This window comes from Egretta garzetta, unplaced genomic scaffold (assembly GCF_000687185.1).
Source record: "Egretta garzetta isolate BGI_Z169 unplaced genomic scaffold, ASM68718v1 scaffold935, whole genome shotgun sequence".
Taxonomy (NCBI): Eukaryota; Metazoa; Chordata; class Aves; order Pelecaniformes; family Ardeidae; genus Egretta; species Egretta garzetta.
Genome location: NW_009259813.1, coordinates 408,670 through 415,258, shown reverse-complemented (window position 1 = coordinate 415,258; position 6,589 = coordinate 408,670). Strand labels below are relative to the sequence as shown.

At 46.9% G+C, this 6,589-nt stretch overlaps 1 long non-coding RNA gene across 1 annotated transcript; it reads right to left on the bottom strand.

Annotated features, from left to right (window-relative positions):
• Nucleotides 1-409: 409 nt before the first annotated feature.
• On the bottom strand, nt 410-6,473 carry LOC104127238. The gene is made up of 4 exons (XR_004842158.1): nt 6,349-6,473; nt 5,646-5,675; nt 4,427-4,477; nt 410-432 (listed from the first exon to the last, which is right to left on the bottom strand). It is a non-coding gene; the product is annotated as an uncharacterized LOC104127238 (long non-coding RNA).
• Nucleotides 6,474-6,589: the final 116 nt, after the last annotated feature.

The following is a 6,589-nucleotide window of genomic DNA, read 5'->3' as shown; positions in this document are numbered from 1 at the left end:
ATGTTCTGCGTTGCTCTTGTGCCAGGCCTGAGAGGGACACTAGGACAGCACAGACCGCCTGTGAAAGGGCTCTACCACACGGCAGGAATGAGTTGGAAGGAGAAGGCTATCCCTCTTTCGGGCTTTCCCTGGGAGTTGCCCTGTGCAGACACTGCAGCTGGTCTGCCTTTACCGGGCGGCAGTGAAACACACACACCCCCTTCTGACAAGGCGGCCCAACCGTTAGCTCCTGCAGGTGTATTACCACTACATCTGAGTTTATTCCCATGTTTACTGTAGCTAAAGTACCTCATTAGTTTTGGTATCTCCGTTTTCAGAGTGGTTTTCTTCTTTAGCATCCTCTTGTTTAGTTTCATCTTTGCCTTTGGCTCCTTTCTTCCCTTTTGTTGCTGCCTTTTTGTCCTCCTTTTTATCATTTGCTGCCTTTTCCTTCTGTTGAGAAAACAGACCGTGATATGGTAAATGCTAACTTCCACCTCGTACATCTGCATAAGCACATTCTCAACTCCAAAACTGCCTGCGCAACCTGCTTCTACACACTGAGCTTCCTCCTGACAAAGAGGAGATGAAGTTTCTACAGAGAAGTGCTTTCCTTCTACCCTGCCCTGAATGTGCTACTGGGAAGCGCGTAATATAACAGCAGCCGTGACTGGGGTTAAAAGAATTCCCATTTTAAACAGGCATTCAATTAAATTAGCTCAAAAATGTTGGAGTTGAACTGGCCTGTGCTTCTGCTGTGCTGCTGAAAGGCATACCACAGAACAAAAAGAACATGTACAACTAGTGGAAATACCAGAATACTTCAGATGTGCTATTAATGCCTATTTAGAAAACTGTAACAAAGCTGTAGTCGAAGGACTTTCCCCCTTCCCTGCCAGAAATATTCCTTATTGTACTAAAGCATTCGTGTGGTAGACAAGTTGGGGGCTCCACAGCATCACTTCAATAACGACGAGAACTTTGCATTTGTTATGTAAGCGCAGTTTCTTACACGTGGATCGGGCTGAATCCAAACAAAACTCGAAGCTACAACTTCTGTACTAGTAAGTTTGTGATAGGGAAAGGTGAGGTCCGTGCCCCAACCCAGTAACTAGCACGACTCTCATTCATTTCACCTCTGAGGATCCGCCTCTTGCTGCCAATAAGTAACTGCACTAAGCAAACTAGCTTAGTTCCTCGCTTGATTAACCCAGTTCCCACAAAGGAACCATAAATATCTGCAAAATTACTCCTCGCAGGTAAGTGAAGATTAACAGGTAATTACTGAACATGTATCTCTACCCAGAAGACGGAGTTGTCTCAGCGACTAGAAGTTACAAAAAGTATACTTTCTTATTTCAACACCTCGTTTAATAGTGTACAAAATTCATTTGCATGAAAAATGAGCTGCTTGCTAAGGGTAAACTCAGATACAGAGCATCAGGGGCAAAGCCACCTGATTCTTCAATGATACTGATGATTAAAAATTCACCAAAACTTACACCAACTCCTATAATAGTACAGAAAATTGAAGACAGGAGGTTAGCAGCACTCAGGCAGGTGAGGGTCTCTGTCCTTGCTAACCTCCCTCTCCCCAGCCCGACCTTGCTGCGGGGTTTCAGCCCACCTGGGAAGCTCTGCTACAACACGGTGTCAGGAGTCCCCTTCTCCTGGGCTGTGCCCACTCCCAACAAGCCTCTCTTCCTCTCTGGGGACTGGCTTATCCGTGACATGCAGCAGCTCTTCCCCAGAGAAGGAAGAGAGTCACCATGGGAGGAAAGAGAAGAGCATGCCCCCACTCGTTCTTTTTCCCCTCTGCCAGCCGAACAGTCCTCCAACTTCCAAGAGAGGCAGGAAAAAAGTTAATTATCACAGTAAAACCAGCACCCAAATATTCTGGTACTGTTTGGCAGCAAGATTTAGAACTGCACTACTACTATGGTACCAGTTTGCTGTCACTTAACAGCATCCATGAGACCTTTGAAGCACACTGTGAAGGGTTCCTCCCCCCAGCAGCACCAGTAGGCTCCAAGCTCTTCCAATGTAAGCCCCAAAGGATTTTGAAAGACTTGGCATTGTTTGAAGAAGAGTATCTTTCCCCTTACCCCATTAAAAAAAGAGGACAAAGTATTAACAGAGCTAAACCTGTCATGCTCTGTAGCCCACTCTTTGCTGCTGAAGCCCCTCTTAAGAAAGCATTTGAGGAGGATCCACAGAAACTGGCATCCACGGCTGGACTGACTGGAGCGGAAGCGTCTCATAGCACACGGCTGGGAGCGAGGATCCTGGGATCTCTGCTCTGTTCCGCAAGATCTGTGGCTTCTAGGGACAAGCTGAGTGCTATGCTGTAAGGGATCAAGCCCCCTTCCACAACGCAGAGAGTCCAGGAAAAAAAATACTCCAGGAGACAATGTTACTTTTCAATTTCCAAGCTTCTTCCCCCCTCCCAGATAGTTCTGAGCTAATACCATTGTATTCATTTTCCTGAGTAATTTTTCTATGCAGATAGCAACAGCAATTCAGTAATAAGGTCACATGTTTTATAAAGTGATCAAACTTTTTTCCCAGCTCTACGTTTTTCAGTATGGCTAAGGTTAAAAGGTAAAATCTATTCTGACACACAAAAAAAAAAACATTCGGAGAACCGGTAGGTTGTAAAGTTACGCATTTGGGGGAAACAAGAATTAAAGATGCCTGCACAATTCTTATTACATCCCCCTTTGCACAGATATCGGTCTGGTATTAGGAGCTCTAAGAGCCAAAACTGCAGCTCAGGTATCCTGGCTTCAAACCAGCACCTCAGAGGCAAGAGGACCGACGCTTTCCAAGTCCAAGCGGGCGGCAACGTGCGGGGCAATGACCAAGGCACCACTCCCAGCAGAACTAAATCGTACGTGATCCCAGAGGGAGACCGCACGTTACAGCTCAGGCAGTAAGGGACCAAGCTCAGTTTTGGCAGTCACCTGCAATCCTTAACTTCCAAATGCTTATTTTCACAGCTTTCAAGATTCGGTTAATGCAGCGTTTGTGTATAAACCCCGAGATGTTTCCATAAAAATAAAAAAGCAAACTTGGAAAAAAAAGGAAGTAGCAACAACGTGCATCGCATCCAACCGCACTGACCTCAGCACGGGTCATCAGCAGAGGCTGAACCCAGGGCTTTTAGATGCCCAAGCCAGGCTTGGGCTGAAAGAGCAACCACCAGCGGTAGGCTCTCCTCTTCCCGGGGCAACAGCCACTTTGAGGGAGATGCAATCCGGAGTGTGCCAGCCGCTGGCACCACAGGAATGCGGAGCAGCAGGGTTCCTAGGTTCCCCTGCCGCTCCGGAATGGGATCTAGAAATCCAGCTGCACAACCAAGACTCAGATGTGAAAATTTTTGCTCTGCACACCACTGAGATTACAGAGCTGAGACGCGGGGTCCCCAAAATGACAAGCCGGGTTCCCCTTCTTGTCCATTTCTCGTGACATCTCTGCTGCTCCACACAGCAAGAGGCAGAACAGTTTTCATGATCTGCAAGTCTGCTGTGCCATACACAATTACGAGGCCTTTTAAATGCACAGAAAAAGCGTTCTCGGTTCCCAGCCCGCCATCCCCACCTGTAACTAACGCATCGCTCGCACCCGTGCTCTGCCCATATGACCATCCAAAACCACAACGGAAAATGTACGATGGGAACAGGTTAAAAAGAACGGTAAAGTTTTGTTCTTGCTGGTTGGTTTTTTTTTTCCCCCAGCTGCAAAATCCTAACACAATCTGAATATTTACCCATCTGGAAAAAAAGAAAAAAAAAAAGCACTGCAGACTGTGACTGCTGGAGAAGTTTGTGACAGGAAGGGAGTAGAAAGAAATACCTCATGGATTGCAGAGCTGTCCCCTTTTAAATTTATTGCAAACTGTTGCTCCAAAGCACAAAGGAGCTTTAAATAGTTGCTTTTTTAACTACACTGTCAGATATGCCAATGTTTTTGACGTTTCCAAAAATATCCAGCTTAAGGAAACGGGTATGTAGAACTTTATCTCCACTGATTAAAATGTGATAAACTGATAACTAACTGAAAAGAGTGCCTTTGAATAAAAACAGAGTAAGACAGTGTAATTAAAAGCATGATTTTCAATGCCTTCTCTAATTGAGTCTCTGATCTCTATTCAAGGCATCGTTTTCCCAACAATGCATTGTATGAAACTTCAGAACGGCCTTGCAAGGCAAGCAGTAAAGCCTCAACTGATTTAAAATCTGTTCAGCTTACTGCATTCCTTCGCTAGCAATTGGGAGAAAATTATCTTTACATCCATCATGCTCTTTTAACTCACATAATTATATTTGAAATAAGAAAATTGTGAAAAAACAAAATGATTGGTTGTGGATGCTTCCCCCTCCTCCCCCCCATAAACACCTCGAGAAAGAAAAGTATAACTTCAGTTCAAGACATCTCGAACACTTACCTTAGGTGCTGCCTTTTTGGGCTTTGGCTCCGGTTTAGGCGGAGCAGGTTTCTGTACAAAACATACATAGGAATCAGAGTCAGAAGAACGCTATGAATGTTTTAGCAACAGGTTGGTAAACTTTTGAAAACTATTCAAACAAAAAAAAAAAGCTTAGAGCTGTCTGCTTTGTTCCGCAGTACATAAAGGAGTACATGTCAGGGATGGATCAGTATCTTTCGTTACCCAAGCCCACGTTTCCTCGTGGATGTTACAGTGGTTAAGGTACAGATGCTGATGGTAGTAGTAAGTGGATCACTACTGTGTCTGGGTGTTACTGTCTGCTGTGAAGGCAAGTGGCTGTCAAAAATGAAAGGTATTAACATTTGGATGTAACTCCACGTATGAATACACATCTTGGCTTTCACTAAAATGAAGTACTTTCCTTTTTAAATAGCAACCGTTATCCACTTGGCATTTCCAAGATGGCTTAAAAAAGGGCTGGGTGTACAAGGTGTCTGTCGAGGAGGATGCCAAAAGCCCGCTTAAGGCTGTGACTTTGGGCTGAACCCTACCACGTGACACAGATTTGCTTCGTCTAGGTCTCAGCTTACCCAACAGTTGGGGCTGCAAAATCAATGGGCAAATCACAAGTATAAGGAGAGAGCAGGTAATTCATAGAGCTATGAGCAGGTATTTGTATGGAGAATAGCTACAGAGAAGGAATGCGTCTTGAAATCCATATTCCTTGACTCTGGACACTCGCACGTCCACAATGAATGTTAACTAACATGGATGTTGTATTTTGCGTGAAACGTCTAAAAGTAAGCCTGTCATGTGTTGATGCTCAAGGATTGGAAATGTAGAATAGGAATTTTACTTTTGAACATTGCAATACTCTAACCATGCCTTTCACAACACCGGTGGAAAAAACACAAATGGTTCTTCTATAACTGTCCCCCAGAACTCAGCATCCCACGTGATTAGACTGGATCTAAGGAAGAAATTCTTTCCAATGAGGGTGGTGAAACCCTGGCAGGGGTTGCCCAGAGAGGGGGTGGAGGCCCCATCCCTGGGAACATTCCAGGCCAGGTTGGACGGGGCTGTGAGCAACCTGATGTGGTTCAAGGTGTCCCTGCTCCTGCAGGGGGGTTGGGCTGGGTGACCTCTGGGGGTCCCTTCCAACCCAAAACATTCTATGATTCTATGTAATATTAAAAGAGTAGATAAAGGTACTTACAGCGGATAGTCTAGCTGACCTTCTCTTTGGCTGCGTAAAGAAAGATGTGTCACTAAAATTCAGAGAGCATATAAAGCAGTGCTTTCTCAGAACCGCAACCCGGAATAACACGGCACACGCTACGTCACGAAGCCCCATACGAATTCTAGGATCTATGAAACTACGGGCAGCATGCAATTATGTAGTTCTACGCTGCCGCCCTTTTACCCCGCTGAGGTGGTAAGTTATCAAGTTTATCACTTTATCAAGTTTAGGCTAGACATTAGGAAAAACTTCTTCACGGGAAGGGTTGTCAGGCTCTGGAAGGGGCTGCCCAGGGAGGTGGTTGAGTCCCCATCCCTGGGGGGATTTAAAAGAAGGAGAGGTGAGGTGCTGAGGGACAGGGTTTAGTGGTGGGATGGCAGGGGTAGGGGAACGGTTGGACTTGATGATCTTAAAGGGCTTTTCCAACCTAGACGATTCTGTGATTCTGTAAGTTTCTTTACTTTCAGTTGGGCCATTAAGGCTCTGCCGCCGAGCTGTTGTTTGTAAGGTTACAGGGAACGGTGGAACCGATGGCCTCGGCCGGCAGACACCCGGCGCCCACGGGATGGGCCTGGGCACCAGGGCCTGAGCCCGCCCCCACTCCCGAGGTGTGCGTGGGGGCTTTTATGTGAAGCACCACAGTTTTTTGGGGGACCGGCGCCTGAGAAGCAGCTCCTACCTCCTCCTTTGCCTCGCCTTCAGCTGGAGCCTGCAAGGAAAGGGAGAGACTGAGGTGAGAAGGCGGCGCCAACCCCTGCGCTCGGCTCCCTGACACCCCCGGGAACCCTGAGGGGAACCCGGGGAGGGCGGGAAGAGGACGCTCAACCGGTTCCCTCAGGGCTAGGAGCGGGAGGGAAAAATCGATGGCGGCGGCGGCGGCGCCCCCCCCCCCCCCCCCCCCGGCCTTTTTCCCCCCCACG